Genomic DNA, 23139 nt, shown 5'->3' with positions numbered 1-23139 from the left:
TCCCCCTGCTTGTATTCCCTCTCTCGTTGTCTCTCTGTCAAATAAATAAATAAAACTTTTAAAATATAAAAAAGAAAGAAAGAAAGAAAGAACATCCTGAAAGAATGAATGGGTCAACCAGGAAATTAGAGAATTTAATAAATACATGGAAGCAAATGAAAATGAAAACTGACACTTCAAAACCTCTGGGATAAAGCAAAGGTGGTCCTAAGAGGGAAGTATATAGCAATACAGGCCTTCCTCAAGAAGCAAGAAAATTCTCAAATATATAAGCTAACATTATACCTAAAGGAGCTGGGAAAAGTACAGCAAATAAAGCCTAAATCCAGCAGAAGAAGATAAATAATGAAAATTAGAGCAGAAATCAATGTTATAGAAATTTTTTTAAAAAGTAGAACAGATAAATGAAATTAGGAGTTGGTTCTTTGAAAGAACTAAGAAGATTGACAAACCAGTAGCCAGGCTTATCAAAAAGAAAGAAGAAACGACCCAAATAAATAAAATCATGAGAAAGAGGAGAGATCACAACCAACACTGAAGAAATAAAAACAATTATATGTCAACAAATTAGCCAATCTAGGAGAAATGGATAAATTCCTAGAAAAATATAAATCACCAAACTGAAATAGGAAGAAATAGAAAACCTGAACAGACCCATAACCAGCAAAGAAATTGAATCAGTAATCAAAAATCTCCCAACAGAGATGCCTGGGTGGGTGGCTCAGTTGGTTACATTGTTCAACTCTTGATTTTGGCTCAGGTGATGATTTCAGTGTCTTAGGACTGAGCCTCATGTCAGGTTCCATGCTGAGCAGAGTCTGCTTGTCCCTTTCCCTCTGTTCCTACCCCACTCATGTTCTTTCTCAAAGAAATACATAAAATCTTTTAAAAAAAAATCTCCCAATAAACAGTTGTCCAGGGTCAGATTGTCATTTAAAGAAAAATACCTGTGCTCACTTCAGCAGCACATATAATAAAATTGGAAAGATACAGAGGAGATTAGCATGGGCCTTGCACTAGGATGACATGCAAATTCGTGAAGCGTTCCAATTTTTTTCCTTACGTACAGAGGGAGGAACATCAGAATAACGTCAGACCTATCCACAGAGACCTGGCAAGCCAGAAAGGCCTGGCAAGACATATTCAGCATACTAGACAAGAAGAACATGCAGCCAAGAATACTTTACCCGGCAAGGCTGTCATTTAGAATGGTTGGAGAAATGCAGAACTTCCAAGACCGGCAGCAACTGAAAGAATATGTGACCACTAAGCCGGCCCTGCAAGAAATATTAAGGGGGGTTCTATAAAAGGAGAAAGACCCCAAGAGTGATATACAACAGAAATTTAAAGGGACAATCTATAAAAACAACGTCTTCACAGGCAACATGATGACAATTAATTCATATCTTTCAATAATCACTCTCAACGTGAATGGCCTAAATACTCCCATAAAACGGCACAGGGTTGCAGATTGGATAAAAAGACAGGACCCATCCATATGCTGCCTACAAGAGACTCTCTTTGAACCTAAAGAAACATCCAGACTGAAAGTGAAGGGATGGAGATCCATCTTCCATGCCAGCGGACCTCAAAAGAAAGCTGGGGTAGCAATTCTTATAGCAGACAAATTAGATTTTAAACTAAAGTCTGTAATTAGAGACACAGAAGGACACTATATCATTCTTAAAGGGTCTATCCAACAAGAAGATCTAACAATTGTAAATATCTACGCCCCCAACATGGGAGCAGCCACCTACATAAGCCAACTGTTAACCAAAATAAACAGTCATATTGCTAACAATACGTTAATTGTAGGAGACCTCAATACTCCACTCTCAGCAATGGACAGATCATCTAAGCAGAAAATCAACAAGGAAACAAGAGCTTTGAATGATACACTGGACCAGATGGACCTCATAGATATATACAGAACATTCCACCCTAAAACAACAGAATACTCATTCTTCTCGAGCGCTCATGGAACTTTCTCCGGAATAGACCACATACTGGGTCACAAATCAGGTCTCAACCGATACCAAAAAATTGAGATGATTCCCTGCATATTCTCAGACCACAATGCTTTAAAACTGGAACTCAATCACAAGAAAAAATTTGGCAGAAATTCAAACACTTGGAAGCTAAAGACCACTCTGCTCAAGAATGTTTGGGTCAACCAGGAAATCAAAGAAGAACTTAAACAGTTCATGGAAATCAATGAGAATGAAAACACATCGGTCCAAAACCTATGGGATACTGCAAAGGCGGTCCTAAGGGGGAAATACATAGCCATCCAAGCCTCACTCAAAAAAATAGAAAAATCCCGAATTCACCAACTAACTCTACACCTTAAAGAGCTAGAGAAAAAGCAACAAATGATGCCTAAGCCACGCATTAGAAGAGAAATAATTAAAATTAGAGCAGAAATCAATGAATTAGAAGTCAGAAACACAGTAGATCAGATCAACAAAACTAGAAGTTGGTTCTTTGAAAGAATTAATAAGATCGAAAAACCGCTGGCCAGACTTATCCAAAAGAAAAGAGAAAGGACCCAAATTTAAAAAATTATGAATGAAAGGGGAGAGATCACGACTAACACCAAGGAAATGGAAACAATTACTAGAAATTATTATCAACAACTATACGCCAATAAACTGAGCAATCTGGATGAAATGGAGGCCTTCCTGGAAACCTATAAGCTGCCAAGACTGAAACAGGAAGAAATTGACAACCTGAATAGGCCAATAACCAGTAACGAGATTGAAGCAGTGATCAAAAACCTCCCAAAAAAACAAGAGTCCGGGGCCTGATGGATTCCCTGGGGAATTCTACCAAACATTCAAAGAAGAAATAATACCTATTCTACTGAAGCTGTTTCAAAAAATAGAAACAGAAGGAAAGCTTCCAGACTCATTCTATGAGGCCAGCATTACCTTAATCCCCAAACCAGGCAAAGGCCCCATCAAAAAGGAGAATTTCAGACCGATATCCCTGATGAATATGGATTCCAAAATCCTCAACAAAATCCTAGCTAATAGGATCCAACAATACATTAAAAGGATCATCCACCACGACCAAGTGGGATTTATCCCCGGGATGCAAGGGTGGTTCGACATTCGCAAATCAATCAGTGTGATAGAACACATTAATAAGAGGAGAGAGAAGAACCATATGGTCCTCTCAATTGATGCAGAAAAAGCATTTGACAAAATACAATGTCCTTTCCTGATTAAAACTCTTCAGAGTATAGGCATAGAGGGAACATTCCTCAAGTTCATAAAATCCATCTATGAAAAACCCACAGTGAATATCGTCCTCAATGGGGAAAAGCTGAGAGACTTTCCCTTAAGATCAGGAACACATCAAGGATGCCCACTCTCGCCACTATTCTTCAACATAGTACTAGAAGTCCTAGCAACAGCAATCAGACAACAAAAAGAAATAAAAGGTATTCAAATTGACAAAGAAGAAGTCAAACTCTCTCTTTTCACAGACGACATGATACTTTATGTGGAAAACCCAAAAGACTCCACCCCCAAATTACTGGAACTCATACAGCAATTCAGTAATGTGGCAGGATACAAAATCAATGCACAGAAATCAGTTGCTTTCTTATACACTAACAACGCAACTGTAGAAAGAGAAATTAGAGAAACGATTCCATTTACAATAGCACCAAAAATCATAAGATACCTCGGGATAAACCTAACCAAAGAGGTAAAGGATCTATACTGTAGGAACTACAGAACACTCATGAAAGAAATTGAAGAAGACCAAAAAGATGGAAAAATATTCCATGCTCATGGATCGGAAGAATAAACATTGTTAAAATGTCTATGCTACCCAGAGCAATCTATACCTTCAATGCCATCCCGATCAAAATTCCAGTGACATTTTTCAAAGTGCTGGAATAAATAATCCTAAAATTTGTATGGAATCAGATAAGACCCCGAATCGCCAAGGAAATGTTGAGAAAGAAAAGCAAAGCTGGGGGGATGACGTTGCCCGATTTCAAGCTCTATTACAAAGCTGTGATCACCAAGACAGTATGGTACTGGCACAAAAACAGACATATAGACCAATGAAACAGAATAGAGAACCCAGATATGGGCCCTCAACTCTATAGTCAAATAATATTTGACAAAGCAGGAAAAAAACATGCAATGGAAAAAAGACAGCCTCTTCAATAAATGGTGCTGGGAAAATTGGACAGCCACATGCAAAAGAATGAAATTCGACCATTCTCGAACACCATATGCAAAGATAAACTCAAAATGGATGAAAGACCTCAATGTGAGTCAGGAATCCATCAAAATCCTAAAGGAGAACATAGGCAGTAACCTCTTTTACATCAGCCATAGCAACTTCTTTCGAGATACATCTCCAAAAGCTTGTGAAACTAAAGCAAAAATGAACTTTTGCGATATCATCAAGATAAAAAGCTTCTGCACAGCAAAGCAAACAGTCAACAAAACAAAGAGGCAACCCACAGAATGGGAGAAGATTTTTGCAAATGACACTACAGATAAAGCGCTGGTATCCAAGATCTATAAAGAACTTCTCAAACTCAACACCCTAAAAGCAAATAATCAAGTCAAAAAATGGGCAGAAGACATGAAAAGACATTTCTCTGAAGAAGACATACAAATGGCTAACAGACACATGAAAAAGTGTTCATCATCATTAGCCATCAGGGAAATTCAAATCAAAACCACATTGAGATACCACCTTACACCAGTTAGAATGGCAAAAATGGACAGGGGAAGAAACAACAAATGTTGGAGAGGTTGTGGAGAAAGGGGAACCCTCTTACACTGTTGATGGGAATGCAAGTTGGTACAGCCACTTTGGAAAACAGTGTGGAGGTTCCTCAAAAAGTTAAAAATAGAGCTACCCAATGATCCAGCAATTGCACTACTGGGTATTTGCCCCAAAGACACAGATATAGTGAAAAGAAGTGCCATATGCACCCCAATGTTCATAGCAACAATGTCCACAATAGCTAAACTGTGGAAAGAGCCAAGAAGCCCTTCAACAGATGAATGGATAAAGAAGATGTGGTCCATATATACAATGGAATATTACTCAGCCATCAGAAAGGATGAATACCCAAATTTACATCAACATGGATGGGACTGGAGGAGATTATGCTAAGTGAAACAAGTCAAGCAAAGAAAGTCAATTATCATACGGTTTCACTTATTTGTGGAACATGAGGAATAGCGTGGAGGACATTAGGAGAAGGAAGGGAAAAATGAAGGGGGGGGAATCGGAGGGAGAGATGAACCATGAGAGACTATGGACTCTGAGAAATAAACAGGGTTTTAAAGGGGAGGGGGGAGGGGGGATGGGTTAGCCCAGTGATGGTATTATGGAGGGCACGTACTGCATGGAGCACTGGGTGTTATACGAAAACAATGGATCGTGGATCACCACATCAAAAACTAATGATGTATTGTATGGTGACTAACATAACATAATGAAATTAAAAAAAAAAACCTCAATGCTTTAGGAGTAGGGGGAGGGTGAGATAGGTAAAGGTGGCCAAAAGTTACAAATTTCCACCTATAAAATAAATAAGTTACAGGTATGTAAAAAAAAAATAAAGAAAGAAAAAATAAAAATACCTATTATTCTGAAACTGTTCCAAAAAACAGAAATGGAAGGAAAACTTCCAAACTCATTCTCTGAGGCCAGCATTACCTTGACCCCAAAACCAAACAAAAACCTCCTTAAAAAGAAAAATTACAGAACAATATCCCTGAGGAACATCAAAGCTAAAATTCTCAACAAGATACTAGCCAATAGGATCTAAAAGTACATTAAAAGGATTACCCACCATGACCAAGTAGGATTTATTCCTGGGCTGCAGGGTGGTTTAATATCTGCAAATCAATGAACGTGAAGCACAACATTAATAAAAGAAAGGATAAGAACCATATGATCCTCTCAATAGATGCAGAAAAAGCATCTGACAAAATACGGCATCCATTCTTGATTAAAAAAAAAACCCTCCACAGTGGAGGGACAGAGGGAACATACCTCCACATCATAAAGGCCATATATGAGAGACCCACAGCTAATATCACTCTCAATGAGGAAAAACTGATAGCTTTTCCCCTAAGGTCAGGAACATGGCAGGGATGTCCACTCGCCCCACTGTTGTTCAACACAGTACTGGAAGTAGCCTCAGCAATCAAACAAAAAGAAATAAAAGGCATCCAAATTAGCAAAGAAGTCAAACTGTCATTCTTTGCAGATGGTATGATACTTTATGTAGAAAACCCGGAAGATTCCACCAAAAAATTACAAGAACTGATACAGGAATCCCACAAAGTTGCAGGATATAAAATCAATGCACAGAAGTCTGTTACATTTCTATACACTAACAGTGAAGCAGCAGAAAGAGAAATCAAGGAATTGATCCCATTTACAATTGCACCAAAAACCATAAGACACCTAGGAATAAACCTAACCAAAAAGATCTGTACTCTGAGAACAATGGAACACATAAAAGAAACTGAGGAAGATATAAAGAAATGGATGAACATTCCATGCTCATGAACTGGAAGAACAAATATTGTTAAAATGTCTATGCTACCCAAAGCAATCTACACATTCAGTGCAATACCTATAAAAATACCACGAGCATTTTTCACAGAGCTGGAACAAACAATTCTAGAATTTGTATGGACCCAGAAAAGACTCCAAATAGACAAAGGAATGTTGAAAAAGATAACCAAATCTGGTGGCATCACAATTCCGGATTTAAGCTATATTAAAAAGCTGTGGTCATCAAGACAGTATGGCACTGGCACAAAAACAAACACATAGATCTATGGAACAGAATAGAGAACCCAGAAATAGAACCTCAGCTCTATGGTCAACTAATCTTCAACAAAGCAGGAAAGAATATCCAATGGAAAAAGGACAGTCTCTTCAACAAATAATGTTGGGAAAATTGGACAGCTACATGCAGAAGAATGAAACTGGACCACTTTCTTACACCACACACAAAAATAAATTCAAAATGGATGAAAGACATAAATGTGAGACAGGACACCATCAAAATCCTAGAATAGAACACAGACAGCAACCTCTTTGACCTCGGCCACAGCAATTTCTTGCTAGATACATCTCTAGAGGCAAGGAAAACAAAAGCAAAAATGAACTACTGGGACTTCATCAGGATAAAAAGCTTCTGCAAGGCAAAGGAAACAGTCAACAAAACTAAAACGCAACCCACAGAATGGAAGAAGATATTTGCAAATCATATATCAGATAAAGGGCTAGAATCCAGAAACTATAAAGAATTAATCAATCTCAAACCCTCCCCTCCCCCAAAAAAATCCAGCTAAAAAATGGGCAGAAGACATGAACAAACATTTCTCCAAAGAAGACATACAAATGGCTAACAGACACATGGGAAAATGCTCCACATCCCTTGGCATTAGGAAAATACAAATCAAAACCACAATGAGATACCACCTCACAGTGGTCAGAATGGCTAAAATTAACAACTCAGGAACCAACAGATGTTGGCGAGGATGCAGAGAAAGGGGAACTGTCTTACACTGTTGGTGCAAATGCAAACTGGTTCAGCCACTCTGGGAAACAGTATGGCAGTTCCTCAAAACGTTAAAAATAGAACTACCCTATGATTCAGCAATTGCATTACCATGTATTTTTCCAAAGGATACAAAAATAGTGATTCAAAGGGGCACATGCACCCCATTGTTTATAACAGCAATGTACACAATAGCCAAAATATGGAAAGAGCTCAGATGTCCATCAACAGATGAATGGATAGAGAAGGTATATATATATATATATATATATATATATATATATATATATATATGCAATGGAATACTACTCAACCATACAAAAGAATGAAATCTTGCCATTTGCAATGGTGTGGATGGAACTAGAGGGTATTACAAATACCATGTGATTTCACTCATATGTGGAATTTCAGAAACAAAAGAGATGAACAGAGGAGAAGGGAAGGAAAAATAAAATAAATAAAATAAGATGAAAACATAGGGAGAGGCAAACCATAAGAGACTCTTTACTATATGGAACAAACTGAGGTTACTGGAGGGGAGGTAGGGTGGATGGGATAATTGGGTGAAGGCATTAAGGAGGGCACTTGATGTAACTAGCACTGGGTTATATGCAACTGATGAATCACTATATTTTACCCCTGAAACTAATAATATATTTATGTTAACTAAAGTGAATTTAAAAAAAAAATTTTTTTTAAAGCCTGGACTTTTAAAGGTCAGCAGGCTTGGATGGGATAGAGCACAAAAAGCATTGCACTGCTCTTGGAGAGAAGGCAGTTTCCTGTCCCCAGAAGACAAGGCCAAACCCCTGCCCACACTGCCTTGCTGAACCTCAGTGGTGGTGGGGGCAACAGGTCTCATTTCACAAACAAACCAGAGCACACCTAGTTAAAAAGTGCCACATTCAGGCAAGGGACAAACCACTGCCCACAATGGGCAAAGAGAGCCTCTGTAGATGAATGGCCTGAAGTATAAAGTGGCCAGGATAAAACAGCAGAGCATACAGAGCACACATTGGAGACACCCCCAGAAATGCCAGGCCCAGGTGAACAGGGGACATTACACAGCAGGGCACTACAGTACCTCTTCTTCATAAGGTCCTTACCCTCAAGAACAGGAGATGTAGCTGACTTTCCTAACACAGAAACAGGCACAGAGACTTATCAAAATAAAAAGACAGAAATGTATTCCAAATGAAAGAATAGGAAAAAGCCACAGCCATAGATCTAAGTAAAAGAGATGTAAGTAACATGCCAGATACAGTATTAAAAGGAATGATCATAAAAATATTCACTGGATTTGAGAAGAGAGTGGAAGAAATTAGTGAGACCCTTAATACAGAGATAAACAAAAAGAACCAATTAGAGATGAAGAGTGCAATAAACGACATTAGAAACATGCTAGGTAGAATGAACACCAGGCTGAAGAAGCAGAGGAATGAATTAATGACCTGGAAGACAGAGTAACAAAAAGCAATCAAGATGAACAAAAGAGGGGCACCCGGGTGGCTCAGTCATTAAGCATCTGCCTTTGGCTCAGGTCATGATCCCAGGCTCATGGGATCAAGCCCTGCATCAGGCTCCCTGCTCCACAGGAAGCCTGCTTCTCCCTCTCCCACTCCCCCTGCTTGTGTTCCTTCTCCCTCTGTGTCTCTGTCAAACAAACAAATAAAATCTTTTAAAAAAGATGAACAAAAGAGAGAAAAAAGAATTATGCAAAACGAGAATAGACAGGGAACTCAGTGACTTTATCAAACATAGTAAAAATCATATTACAGGAGTCCCAGAAAAAGAGAGAAAAGGGGGCAGAACATTTATTTGAAGAAATAACAACTGAAAACTTCCCTAATTTGGGAAAGGAAACAGATATCCAGATCCATGAGGTATACAGAACCCCCAACAAAATCAACAAAAGCAGATCTACATCAAGATATATTGTAATTAAACTGGCAAAATATAGTGTTAAAGAAAAAAAATTTTAAAGCAGACAAAGAAAACAGTAACATACAAGGGAAACCCCATAAGGCTAGAAGGGGATTTTTCAGTGGAAACTTTCCAAGTCAGAAGGGATGGGCATGATATATTCCAAGTGCAGAATGGGAAAAACCTGCAGCCAAGAATACTCTATTGAGCAAAGCTATCATTCAGAATAGAAGGAGAAGTAAGAGTTGCCCAGACAAACAAAAACTAAATCAAGCCCTTCAAGAAATATTAAAGGGGACTCTTTGAGTGGAAAGAAGAGACCAAAAGTGACAGTATGAAGGTAGGAAACACAAAAGCAGTAAAAATAAACATTTCTGTAAAAAATCAGTCAAGGAACCCACAGAATAAAAGGATGTAAAATATGACAACATATACCTAAAATGTGGAGAGGAGAGTAGTAAAGAATTGGTTTAAACTTAAACAACCATCAACTTATTATAGACTGCTATTTGCAGAAGAAGTTATATACAAATCTAATCATAACCACATCAAAAAACACTAATAATATGCAAAGAATAAAGAAAAAGAAATCTGAATATGTCAGTAAAATCAACAAACCATGAAAGAAAGACAAGAAAGTATCAGAGAAAATCTTCAGAAACAACAAGAAAACAAATAACAAAATGACAATAAATACATATCTATCAATAATTACTTTTACTGCAAATGGACTAAACTCTCCAATTAAAAGACATAATGGATTAAAAAAAAAAAAAAAGACCCATCTATATGCTGCCTACAAGAGACTCATTTTAGACCCAAGACACCTGCAGATTGAAAGTGAGGAGGGAATGGAGAAACATCTACCAAGCAAATGGAAGGCAAAAGAAAGTCAGAGCAGTAATACTCGTATTGGACAAAATAGACTTTAAAACAAAGACTATAACAAGAAACAAAGAAGGACACCATAATAATAAAGGGTAAAATCCAACCAAGAAAGTATAACAATTGTAAATATTTATGTACCCAAGAGAGGAGCACCTAAATACATAAAACAGTTAATAACAAACATAAAGGAACTAATCCTCAATAATGCAATAATGGTAGGGAATTTTAATACCCTACTTACATCAATGGACAGATCATCTAAACAGAAAATCAACAAGGAAATAAATGGTTTTGAATGACACACTAGAACAGATATATTCAGAACATTCCATCCTAAAACAGTGAATACACATTCTTTTCAAGGATACATGGAACTTTCTCCAGAATAGATCACATATTAAGTCACAAAACAAGCCTCAACAAATTCAAGAAGACTGAAATCTTCCCATGCATCTTTTCTGACCACAATGCTATGAAACTAAAATCAACCATAAGAAAAAATATGGAAAGACCACAAATACATGGAGACTAAATAAAATCCTACTTAACAATGAATGGGTCAACCAGGAAATAAAGGAAGAAATTAAAAAGTACACGGAAACAAATGAAAATGAAAACAATTGTCCAAAACCTTTGGGATACAGCAAAAGTGGTTCTAAGAGGGAAGTTTATAACACCACAGGCCTACCTCAAGAAGAAAGAAAAATCTCAAACTAACTTTACACCCAAGGGAGCTAGGAAAACAACAAACAAAACCTAAAATCAGCAGAAGGAAGAAAATGATAAAGATAAGAGCAGAAATAAATGATACAGAAGCTAAACAAACAAACAAACAAACAAAAACACAAGAATACAGATCAATGAAACCAGGAGCTGGTTCTTTGGAAAAAATCAATAAAATTTATAAACCTCGGGGCGCCTGGGTGGCTCAGTCATTAAGCATCTGCCTTCAGCTCAGGTCATGATCCCAGGTTCCTGGGATAGAACCCTGCACCAGGCTCCCTGCTCCATGGGAAGCCTGGGTCTCCCTCTCCCACTCCCCCTGCTTGTGTTCCTGCTCTTGCTATCTCTCTCTCTCTGTCAAATAAATAAATAAAATCTTTAAAAAAATTTATAAACCTCTAGCCAGACTTATCAAGAAAAAAAAAAGACAAAGGACACAAATAAATAAAATAGCAAACGAGAGAGGAGAAATAACAGCCAAAACCACAGAAATACAATTATAAGAGAATATTATGAAAAACTGTATGCCAAAAAATTTGGACCACCTAGAAGAAATGGATAAATTCCTATAAACATATAAACTACCAAAACTAAAACGGGAAGAAATAGAAAATTTGACAGACCAATAACCAGCAAAGAAATTGAATCAGTAATTTTAAAACTCCCAACAAACAAACGTCCAGGACCAGATGGTTTCACAGGAGAATTCTACCAAACGTTTAAAGAGTTAGTATCTATTCTTATCAAACTATTCCAAAAAATAGAAAAGGAAGGAAAACTTCCAAATCCATTTAGGAGGCCAGCATCACCCTGATACCAAAATGATATAAAGACACTACTGAAAAAGAGAACTATGAGAAAAGGAGCAAGATGGCAGAGGAGTAGGAGACCTAAATTTCATCTGCTCCTAGAATTCAGCGAGATAGTTATCAAACTATTCAGAACACCTACAAACTCAACAGGAGATCGAAGAAAAGAATAGCAGGAACTCTCTGAACAGAAAAGCGACCACTTTCTGGAAGGTAGGACATGCAGAGAAGTGAGTCCGAGGTGATATTTGGGAAGATAGACGGCGGGGGAGGGGGCCTCTGTCTGCTGCTACCTGCAAGTGAGATTTTGTGCAGAGCACACAATCAGAAATTTTAGAAGTGTGTTCCGCTGAGGGACGTCGCTCCAGTGGCTAAGCAGGGGGGCGGGGGGAACCTTGCTGGAACAGTGTGGTCTCAGGACCCTCAGGGTCACAGAAAGACCCAGGGTGCCTGAGTGCAGCAGAGCTACCCCAGGTATCAGAGCAGGGAAGCTGGCTGCAAAGATGGAGCCGAGGAGTAGGCTCTCAGCTCGGGGTTGCCATAAACCATGATCTGTGGCACAGTCGGATCACTGCTCTCCCAGCAGGGACCCAACAAGCCGCAGATCTGGGGAGACTCCCCTTCCTCCCCCAGGAGGAGCGGCACAGGAGCGCACCGCAGGAATCTGCTGGGTTTGGAGACTCCACACCGAGTTGAGTGCCAGAGATAGAAATGCTCAGTCACAGGCCAGGTGAGCACGGAGTGCAGCCGGAGATGGGGGAGGTGGGAGTAACTGACTGCTTTTCTCTAGGGGCGCACTGAGGAGTGGGGCCCCGAGTTCTTGGCTCCTCTCGGGTGGAGATTGGGAGGCTGCTATTTTCACTCTCTTCCTCCAAAGCTGTACGGAAAGCTTGCAGGGAACAAAAGCTCCTGAGAGCAAATCCAAGCAGATTACTTAGCCTGGCCCCCGGCAAGGGCGGGGCAATTCTGCCTCCAGCAAAGACATTTGAGAATCACGGGAACAGACCCCTCCCCCAGAAGATCAGCAAGAACAGCCAGCCAAGACCAAGCTTACTGATCAATGAGAACGGCAGAACGCCAGCACTAGGGGAATACAGCACATAGAAATCATGGCTTTTTTCCCATGATGCTTTAGTCTTTCAAAGTTAATTTTTTAAATTTTCTTTATTTTTTCCTTTCTCTATTTTTTAGTTGAATTTTTCTTCTTTCCTTTTTCAACCAACATCTTACCAATTCCTTTTTTAAAATCTTTATTAATTTTTCATTTTTACCATCATATTGTATCTCTTCATTGTATTTAACCTTATTTTATGTATATATATGTTTTTCTTTCTTTAAAATTTTGGGATACACTTTCTTCTAACAGACCAAAATGTACCCTAAATCGACTGTATGACATTGTCCTAGTCTTCCGCCTGATCACATTCTCCTTTTATTTTTTTTTCATTCTTTTTTCGACCAACTTATCAATTCCTTTTTTAAAATCTTCTTTAATTTTCATCCTTATAGTCATATTCTATCACTTCATTGTATTTACCCTTATTTTTGTATATATATACGTCTTCTTGTCTTTAAAATTTTGTGAGGCAATTTCTTCTAACAGACCAAAATACACCAAAAATCTACTGTATGGTTCTGCTTTATTCACCAGCCTGATTATATTCTTTTTTTTTTTCACATCAATTTCCCCCCAACATAGTTTTGGGTCTCTTCTGATTTGTTTAGTGTATATTTTTCTGGGGTAGTTGTTACCCTTTTAGCATTTTTTTAGCATTTTGTTCTCTCATACATGTATTCTCTTCTTGACAAAATGACAAGATGGAAAAACTCAACTCAAAAAAAGAAAAAAAAAGAACAAGAGGCAGTACCGACTGCCAGGGACCTAATCAATACAGACATTAGTAAGATGTTGAAACTAGAGTTCAGAATGATGATTATAAAGATAATACCTGGGCTTGCAAAAAGCATAGAAGATACTAGAGAATCCCTTTCTGGAGAAATAAGAGAACTAAAATCTAACCAAGGTGAAATCAAAAAGGCTATTAATGGGTGCAGTCAAAAATGGAGGCTCTCACTGCTAGGATAAATGAAGCAGAAGAGAGAATTAGTGCTATAGAAGACCAAATGATAGAGAATAAAGAAGCTGAGAAAAAGAGATAAACAACTACTGGATCACAAGGAGAGAATTCAAGAGATAAGTGATAACCATAAAGCAAAACAACATTAGAATAATTGGGATCCCAGAAGAAGAAAAAAGTGAGAGAGGGGCAGAAGGTATATTGGAGCAAATTATAGCAGAGAACTTCCCTAATTTGGGGAAGGAAACAGGCATCAAAATCCAGGAGGCACAGAGAACCCCCCTCAAAATCAATAAAAATAGGTCAACACCTCGACATCTAATAGTAAAACTCACAAGTCTCAGAGACAAAGAGAAAATCCTGAAAGCAGCTTGGGACAAGAATCTGTAACCTACAATGGTAGAAACATTAGATGGGCAACAGACCTATCCACAGAGACCTGGCAGCCCAGGAAGGACTGGCATGATATATTCAGAGCACTAAATGTGAAAAATATGCAGCCAAGAATACTATATTCAGCTAGGCTGTCATTGAAAATAGAAGGAGAGATAAAAATCTTCCAGGAAAAACAAAAACTGAAAGAATTCGTGAACCCTAAACCAGCCTTACAAGAAATATTGAAAGGTGTCCTTTAAACAAAGAAAGATCCTAAAAGTAACATAGACCAGAAAGTAACAGAGGCAATATACAGTAACAGTCACCTTACAGGCGATACAATGGCACTAAGTTCATATCTTTCAATACTTACCCTGAATGTAAATGGGCTAAATGCCCCAATCAAAAGACACAGGGTATCAGATTGGATAAAAAAAACAAGACCCATTGATATGCTGTCTACAAAAGACTCATTTTAGACCCAAAGACACCTCCAGATTTAAAGTGAGGGGGTGGAGAACCATTAACCATACTAATGGACATCAGAAGAAAGCTGGGGTAGCAATCCTTATATCAGACAAATTAGATTTTAAACCAAAGACTATAATAAGAGATGAGGAAGGACACTACATCATACTTAAAGGATCTATCCAACAAGAAGATCTAACAATTGTAAATATCTATCCCGCTAACATGGGAGCAGCCAATTAATAACAAAATCAAAGAAACACATTGACAATAATACAATAAGGCAAGGGAAACAAAAACAAAATTGAACTTTTGGGACTTAAGATAAAAAGCTTCTGCACAGCAAAGGAAACAGTCAACAAAAGAAAGAGGCAACCCACAGAATGCGAGAAGATTTTTGCAAATGACACTATAGATAAAGGGCTGATATCCAAGATCTATAAAGAACTTCTCGTACTCAACACCCCCCAAAAAAATAATCAAGTCAAAAAATGGACAGAAGACATGAACAGACACTTTTCAAAAGATGACATACAAATGGCTAACAGACACATGAAAAAATTATTCATCATCATTAACCATCAGGGAAATTCAAATCAAAACCACATTGAGATACCAACTTACACCAATTAGAATGGCAAAAATTGGTAAGGCAAGAAACAACAAATGTTGGAGAGGTTGTGGAGAAAGGGAAACCCTCTTATACTGTTGGTGGGAATGCAAGTTGGTACAGCCACTTTGGAAAACAGTGTGGAGGTGCCTCAAAAAGTTAAAAATAGAGCTACCCTGTGACCCAGTAATTGCACTACTGGGTATTTACCCAAAGACACAGATGTAGTGAAAAGAAGGGCCATATGCACCCCAATGTTCATAGCAGCAATGTCCACAATAGCTGCTCTGGGACTGGAGGAGATGATGCTAAGTGAAATAAGTCAAGCAGAGAAAGTCAATTATCATACGGTTTCACTTATTTGTGGAACATGAGGAATAGCATGGAGGACATTAGGAGAAGGAAGGGAAAAATGAAGGGGGAGGGAATCGGAGGGAGAGACGAACCATGAGAGACAACGGACTCTGAGAAACTAACTGAGGGTTCTAGAGGGGAGGGGGGTGGGGGGATGGGTTAGCCTGGTGATGGGTATTAAAGAGGGCACATTCTGCGTGGAGCACTGGGTGTTATACACAAACAGTGAATCATGGAACACTGCATCAAAAAGTAATGATGTACTCTATTGTGACTAACATATCATAATAAAAAAATAAAAAAATATTTAAAAAGAAAAAGAGGCCTTCACTCTTAGGGTCACACAAATGCAAGGTCAGAACCTTAAATTTTTCACATCTCACTTGCCTCACCCTAGTTCCAATCTTAATACATAAAATCACAAAACAAAGTAGAAATTATGGAAAACATTTATAATATAGATGACAAACCAAAGAATGGTACTGTCATATTTAAGACTCTTATAAATATAAAATAAAGATATAGAAACAGCCAAATAGAAGAAAAAAAGAAGTCAAGTCACTATTATTTCATCCTGATCAGAAATAAGTCTGTGTATTTAAATTTTTGATAATTTATGCCATATAGTCTTCAAGAAATATTGTACAAATTTAAAGTCTCATTGGCCATATTTGAAAGTTCTCAATTCTCAACACCTTCACTTCTCTGAAGACAAGAGTGTGAGCTGTGCTTGAGCAAAATGATAATAATTTGGAATTGCTTCTTTGGTGAGTTAGTACAAGAACTGACAAAGGATGTGTAAAAAAAAAAAAAAAACTGCGGCATTTAAATTGAAACTTGTCGGGGCGCCTGGGTGGCTCAGTCGTTAAGCGTCTGCCTTTGGCTCAGGTCATGATCCCAGGGTCCTGGGATTGAGCCCCACATCGGGCTCCCTGATCGGCGGGAAGCCTGCTTCTCCCTCTCCCACTCCCCCTGCTTGTGTTCCCTCTCTCGCTGTGTCTCTGTCAAATAAATAAATAAAATCTTTTGAAAAAGGAAATAAATAAACTGAAAATTGTCTACAAATTTTCAGTAGCACTATCCTGTGCAATTTTAAGTGCAAATGGCAAGTTTTGCTGAGAGAAGCAAGTTTTATAGGCAGCTAAGTTGTTGGAGCATAGGCAAATATTTGAGTTGATTTGAGTTGATTAAAGGTTTGCTGAATTGGGGCGCCTGGGTGACTCAGTTGTTAGATGTCTGCCTTCAGCTCAGGTCATGATCCCAGGGTCCTGGGATCGAGCCCCGCATCGGGCTCCCTGCTCGGCGGGAAGCCTGCTTCTCCCTCTCCCACTCCCCCTGCTTGTGTTCCCTCTCTCGCTGTGTCTCTCTCTGTCAAAGAAATAAATAAGATCTTAAAAAAAAAAAAAAGGTTTGCTGAATAGATGGGTGTCAGCAGGGCAAGAGGGCAGTCTTATTGAGAATGTTGCCAGGAGAGAGTTATAAGTCAGAAATCACCCTGAATAAGGTCCAGTACATAATAAACTTTTTCCCAGAGAAGTTTAACTGCACAAGTCATATAAACAGAACTCAGTATCAAAGACAACTTATACTAGTGTTTAGAAGTGATAAGACAGCGCTGTTCTTTCATACTTGTCTCAAGTTTCAATGATGTAATGGCAAATGTTATCATATGATCAAATATTTCATCAAATCTTTGCAAAGCAAAACTGGTTCATTGCTATGGAGTCATCACTTGGATTCTGGTTAGGTTACATTTAGTTAATAATGAAATAAATAGCTGAACTCTGTTTGCCTTTTATATCCCATTCTCTTTGCCAAATACTCAAGGCTTAGGGAGGGTCACTTCAGCACAAACTTGCAAATTTCCAGAATAAGTGCTGATTCTGTAATCTCTTATTGTGTAATAAGACTCTGGAGAACTACCTTGTGAGAGGTAAAACTGCTTCTCTCAGCAAAACTTGCCATTTGCTATGGCAAAATATAACTGAAGACAACTCATAATTTTGGGGGTACATAATTAAGGAAACTTTTAAAATGATCTTCCTGAAAAAGATGATAGACCCTTGATCCACCCTTACCTACACCTCAGTTCCTTTAAAAAAGTCAAGTCACTTTCTTATGTAGGAAATTATCTCTTGAAGATGCAGCCCAGGTGTTCCTCCTCTAATACAAAAACTGATCCTTGAAGGAGTTGCTCTCTGCTCCAATCCATCTAACTTAGTTCTTTCTTTTGCATCCTTCACCACTTACACCTCAGATGGAACTAGAAATGTTTCTAAGGGTTGTTCACACTCGGAGTCTAATCAACTGCTCTACAGGGAAAAAATAAGTCTTGTCTTTTATTACCCTAGGAGAATATGCCTCCTTGTTGGAAATAAATACAATTCTTTTAATGTTTAGGGACATTCCTATTTGCCTGTGGCCCTTCTATTTGGAATACAACAAACTGCATTGAAATAAAACCAAGAAGAAAATTGCAGCTTGGATTGGACTGTTCCATACTCCCTGAAGATTTCCCCCTACTCCAGAGTATTTCAGGCTAGGTAGTGTTTGCTGAAACTGCGAAAGGTAGGAAAGCAAGAGGGTAGAGTAGATAATGACAAAACTTTCTTGTTCCCAAGCCATGAGCTCCCTGAGGATGGTATGTTGACACAGCCTGTGGAAAGGGTTTTCCAAGCAGATGATATGGAAGAGTGGATTTGTGAAGGAACTTGTGCTTAGATCAATAATTAACCCAGGTGTCTGTGTTATATGTTACTATGTAACAAACCACCCCAACACATGGTGATCTAAAATAACAGCCATCTATTTGTTCATGATTCTGCAAACTAGGGCTGATCACAGCAATGCTTTTGTTGTGGTTGTTGAGTTCATCTAGAATCTCTCTGTCTCTCATGCATCTGTGATTTGTCTGGAGGACTGAATGAGACTATAAAATCCCAGACCTCCCTCATGCCTCTAGGACTTCTTTTATCAGTGAATCTCCATAGACTGTAAACATTAAAGTTTCTTGCAATCATAACTTTTCCTCTTTCCCTTCTTCCCTAGTTTAATTTAGGAGAACTATCTCAGCTGGGGTATTTTTCTCTCTTGCATACTCTCAAATCAGCCTGTGCATTGCCCCTCCCCACTGCCTGATAACAGCTGCACTGAAACTGCCTTTTAACCTCTTTGCATCCTCACTCCCTACTCACCCTATTCTTACTTCAGACCCCATCCACACCTCCATTGCTAAACACATAGATTAGACTGTAGGTTGCTGATAAGCAGAGTCTTCTTATTCACGGTTTCATTCCCAGTGTCTGGCACAGTGTCTGGAACAGAATAAGTGGTCAATATGTACTTGTTGAGGATGACTAAATAACAAAATCATGAATTGAAAGTAAAAATAAAAATTGCATTCCACCCCATTGGAATTTCCACAAATAAGTCATTCAAGGGAATATAAGGTCCAGGGGTTGGAATGATGAGTCATTATAGTGAGGTAATGGCAGTATTTTTAATAAATCCATTGCTTCATAAGCATGACATTCAACTAAAGTAGATTTTTCCTGAGAAGAACAGAATCAATACAGAATAAATCATTTAATAAAGAGATATGAAGCAATAATATTAGGGTACCATTTTTTCACCAGTTCTAAGTATATGAAACACCTAACAAAATCATTTTAGGCCAAAGAGATATTTTCTTATCTAAGTTTTTTTAACCATTTATGTGATCACAAAAGAGTCTTTAAATTCTTATTTTTGGGGAATCACAAGGCATAAAGCAATGAATGGAAAAATATGCTTAGTAAAACAAGGGAAAATAAGTGGTTACTGTTCAATCTCTTAGGCTCTAAGCCCACAAAGTTCTCACAGAACTCCATGTTTTACACCTGCAACTCTTTAAACTAGCAACATCTTTACCCACCTGGCTAACTTCTATTCTTTCTTCAAAATTCAGCTAACTTCTTTCAATTCCAAGAAGCATTCCAGAAATCATTCCAAGTGCATTAGGTGACATCCCCCATGCTCACCCAGTATGCACTATCCCCTTCTGTAAAGTGACACATCAAAATCATATGGTTGCTCACCCATTAAACTACAACTTCCTTGAGTGCGAGGAAAGTAGACACTCCACAAATGTTTGCATAAGAAAAAATGCATGAGAGGAAGAATTAACCACTGTATACTACATGAGGGCACTGACAATCATCAAACAAAACCAGAAGGATGTCTGAGAGTCACCGCTTTCACTCATCTTATCTGAGGCAGGACATTATCTAAACGTGTCTGAATATTTTTCTGCATTCTTCCATCAGCAATCACAGCCCATGATTCCCTATTCTTACTAAGTGACTGCATTAGGCGAGAGGGAGAACAAGGATACAGGGAATGAGAAGAGTGGGGAGCCTAGGAAGGAGTCATTTCGTCCAAAGCAAAACCACTTCCAAATCTTAGCAATGATAATAAATTAACATTTATTTATTGAGGATTCCCATAACATACACTGTGCTAAGGATGTCCTAGTATTACTTCTTTTCTTCCTCACAACATGCCTAAGTGCTAGGCCTGCCTGAGGGAAAAGATGTTCAGTCATATAATTGGGAAGGGGCAGAAGCTTGGATTGACTAGCTGATTCCATAAATTCATATTAAATTTCAACCGCTACACTATATGGTTCCAGTGTCACTGAACCATTCCAGCAAGGAAGCTCCCTTGTCTTCATGCTAAAATCTGCCCTCTAAATCTAGTAATAACAACTATAAAAGGACCTTCAAAAGATTAGGGTTATTATTCTATTGTTTCCTAGTTAATATTTTTTACAACAAACACATCTACAGACTTTGAGTTCTATTTGAGAGAGAAAGTAAATTTCCCTGATGAAATTTTACTCTATTTCCATCTTAGAAAGCAACACTGAAGTCAGATGGCCATCAAATGGTCACTGTGTTATTGGTATAGCTGCACTAGAGAACATGGCCTGGAGTCAAGAGGCTACTCTCCCACACTGTACTGAACTTACCACCCAGTACCTGGAAAAACAACCAGACAGTTATGGAACTCTGAACCCTTTCCTGATCAACCCCTACCTCCCCGTCTCCCCTTTACTCCCCAGAAAGGGCTACGTTATGCATATTTGTTCACCCTTTTCACAAATAAAGGGAGCACCAGTGTCAGATGCATATAATTTACAGAGCCCAGGGCAAATTGCATATGTAGGGCCCTTTGCTCAAAACCAAGGAAAGGATGCTGTTAAAGATAGTAATATATTAAACTCTTCTATGTTCTTCTGAGACCTCACTCTTTACTTGTCATGGGGCTTTTATTTACTACTTAAGGTCATTCTAAGTAAAGAAAAATTAAAATATGAAATTATTATCAATGCCAAATATCTCATAGTGATCCCTACCAAAAATTTCTTTGATCCATCAGCTGGCAACCTGAGTAAGACATTCTGAAATTTTGTTGAATGCAAAGAATTAGAAATACCTGACTTGCAGGGGCACCTAGGTGGCTCAGTTGGTTCGGCATCTGCCTTTGGCTCAGGTCATGATCCCAGGGTCCTGGGATCAAGCCCTCCATGGTGCTCCCTGCTCAGTGGGGAGCCTGCTTCTCCCTCGCCCTCTGCTGCTCCCCTACTTGTGCTCTCTCTCTCTCTCTCAAATAAATAAAATAAAATCTAAAAAAAAAAAAATACCTGACTTGAAAAATCTATTACATATACATTTGTCATTCATTTTCTCACAACCAAGATTTATCAAATTATTATTAATTATATGTGTTGCTCTTCCAGTTAGTGGTCTCTTGTATAACATGATATGCTCAGGCAGAATGGAAAATCTGAATTATCATTCATTTCACTACATTTTTCCAATATAATTTTAAAAGTAAAATATTTTTATTTTATATGCTTTAAATACATATTGATATATGTTTGGAGCTACAGACTTATCATTCTTATCATATGACTTATGTAGAAACTCCCCATCATATAACTTAATTGGTAAAGCCAGTAATGGTTGTCAACTCATTTAGTTAAGTCAGACTTACCTTCAATTAGAAAAAAACTAACCTTATTTTTGAGTTAAAATAAACATTTTAATATGAGTTTTATAAACTATAAAACCATGGAGAAATAAATTCACAGAGATTATATTAAAAGGTAGATTACTAAAAGTAATAAGGTCAAGATTATTATGGTATAGGTCTAATGTAATAAATGTATTACAATGTGTTATAAAAATATTAATATGCTCTTTCTTATTACTTAATTTGTAATAAAGGCAATATTTTGTGTGACTAAATAATGTGTTAGTCATTATTTAAGGAATATTATAAATTATGTGTTTATGCATCAAACTTCAGTGTTTGGCTTTGAGGAATAATTAAATAAGAATTATTTCTAAAACTAAGAAATAGGGATGCCTGGGTGGCTCAGTCAGTGAGGTGGCTGGCTCTTGATTTTGGCTCAGGTCATGATCTCAGGGTCCAGGGATTGAGGCCCATGTTGGGTTCTGTGCTCAGCAGGGAGTCTGCTGGAGGTTTCTCCCTCTCCCTCTGCCTCTGCCCTTCCCCCTGCTCTCTCTCTCTCCTTCAGATAAATAAATAAATCTTAAAATAAATAAATAAAATAAAAAAGAAATAACTCTAGTAATTTAATTATATATTATGATCAAAACTTACATATATGGTAATTAAAGAGAAAGGTATATACAGTACAGTTAAAAACCGTTGGGCACCTGGGTGGCTCAGTTGGTTAAACGTTTACCTTTGGCCCAGGTCATGATCCCAGGGTCCTGGGATCAAGTCCCGCATCAGGCTCCCTGCTAAGCTGGGAATCTGCTTCTCCTCTCCCTCTGCCCTTCTCACCTGCTCGTACTCTCTCTCTCTCATACTCTCTCTCTTTCAAATAAATAAAATCTTTAAAAAATAATAAAATAAAAATAAAATTGCTCACCTTATAAAAACTGTTAAGCAGATAGCATATATTTTTTCTTATTAAAAGACTGAAAATATAGAATGAATATCATTTAAGGTTAATATATTAAATGAATATCAGTTGTTAAGATATTAAATGATATTCATTATTCCATAAGATGAAATAAGATAACTGACTAAAGGGAATAAATATTTTGTGATAAGATTTGATATAAAAGTTTTAACTAACATATTAAATAAAACACACTAAATCTGAAATAAATCATATAAGATTTTATCTCCGGATTTTAGCCAAGGTATCTTAAGCATTTCTTGTAGCCTTTTTTTTTAATTAACTTATAATGTATTATTTGTTTCAGGGGTACAGGTCTGTGATTCATCAGTCTTTATATAATACCCAGTGCTCATTACAACACAGAGCTT

The 23139-nt window shown here is 37.8% G+C and overlaps 1 non-coding gene across 1 annotated transcript; it reads left to right on the top strand.

The window, feature by feature from the left end:
- Positions 1–949: 949 nt before the first annotated feature.
- On the top strand, positions 950–1056 carry LOC112820461 (U6 spliceosomal RNA). The gene has a single exon (XR_003207135.1). It is a non-coding gene; the product is annotated as a U6 spliceosomal RNA (small nuclear RNA).
- Positions 1057–23139: the final 22083 nt, after the last annotated feature.

This window comes from Callorhinus ursinus, unplaced genomic scaffold (genome assembly GCF_003265705.2).
Source record: "Callorhinus ursinus isolate GAN/ISIS: 27379988/994484 unplaced genomic scaffold, GSC_fseal_2.0 scaffold3, whole genome shotgun sequence".
In the NCBI taxonomy this organism is placed as follows: domain Eukaryota; kingdom Metazoa; phylum Chordata; class Mammalia; order Carnivora; family Otariidae; genus Callorhinus; species Callorhinus ursinus.
This window is presented reverse-complemented; position numbering and strand designations above follow the sequence as displayed.